Genomic DNA, 1,233 nt, shown 5'->3' with positions numbered 1-1,233 from the left:
AAAATTCTTTGAAATTCCTGTAAATTATAAAAATAAGTTGAAAATTCCTTAAGATCTTCCAAAACATCCTCAAATATTAAAAATCCTTAAAAACCTTTTAAAATCTTTTAAAAAAATTTAAAGCGCTTGAAAATATCTTACAATTTAATAAATACCCTGAAATATTTCAAATCCTTTAAAATCTCACAATAAATTATTAAAATAATTTGAAAATTACTTGAAATCTATTAAAATATTCTAAAATATACATCAAATCCTTTAAAATATCATTCTAAATTACTGTGATCAATTGAAAATTCCTTGGAATCTTTTAAAATTCTCTCAAATTTTTCAAATCCTTTAAAATCTTTTCAAATACCTAGAACTTTTTATAAAGATTTCTAAAGTATTTAAAATTTTTTTAAGTAAACCTTTTAAAATTGCTTAAATTCTTTGTAATTCCCTTAAATTATAAAAATCAGTTGAAAATTCCTTCATATTTTTAGAAATATGTTCAAATGTTTAAAATCCTTAAAAATCTTTTTAAATCTTTTAAATTTATTAAAGCGCTTAAAAATATCTTGAAATTTGAAACATACCCTGAAATATTTCTTGAAATGTCAAGGAATTTTTAACTGATTTCCATAATTTATAGGAATTTCAAAGAATTAATCCAATTTTAAAAGGGTTATTTAAAAAAATTTTAAATACTTTAGAAATCTTTAAAAACATAAGTTGTAGGTGTTTCAAAAGGTTTTAAAGGATTTGAAAAATTTTAGAGAATTTTAAAAGTTTGCAAGGAATTTTCAATTGATTACAGTAATTTAATATGAATTTTAAGGGATTTGATATATTTTAGGATATTTTAATAGGTTTCAAGTAATTTTCAAATTATTTTAATAATTTAGTGTGAGCTTTTTAAGGATTTTAAATATTTCAAGGTATTTTTTAAATTTCAAGGAATTTTCAAGAGCATTGAAAAATTTAAAAGATTTCAAAAGATTTTAAAGGATTTTAAATATTTGAGCATATTTTTACAAATGTCAAGGAATTTTCAAATGATTTTCATAATTTAAGGGAATTTCAAATAATTAAAAAAATTTTAAATGGTTTCCTTAAAAAAAAAATTCAAAATACTTTAGAAATATTTAGAAAAATAAGTTGTAGGTGTTTCAAAAGATTTTAAAGTATTTGAAAAATTTTAGAGAATTTAAAAAAATTGCAAGGAATTTTCAATTGATTACAGTAATTTAA

The 1,233-nt window shown here is 18.9% G+C and overlaps 1 protein-coding gene across 1 annotated transcript in view; it reads right to left on the bottom strand.

The window, feature by feature from the left end:
- LOC117182623 overlaps window positions 1-1,233 on the bottom strand; it is a 235,821-nt gene that overhangs the window by 121,136 nt on the left and 113,452 nt on the right. The gene's annotated exons all lie outside the window — the stretch shown is intronic.

Source organism: Belonocnema kinseyi, chromosome 2 (assembly GCF_010883055.1).
Source record: "Belonocnema kinseyi isolate 2016_QV_RU_SX_M_011 chromosome 2, B_treatae_v1, whole genome shotgun sequence".
Classification (NCBI taxonomy): domain Eukaryota; kingdom Metazoa; phylum Arthropoda; class Insecta; order Hymenoptera; family Cynipidae; genus Belonocnema; species Belonocnema kinseyi.
Note: the sequence above shows the minus strand (reverse complement) of the source record. Positions and strands in the feature narration are given on the sequence as shown.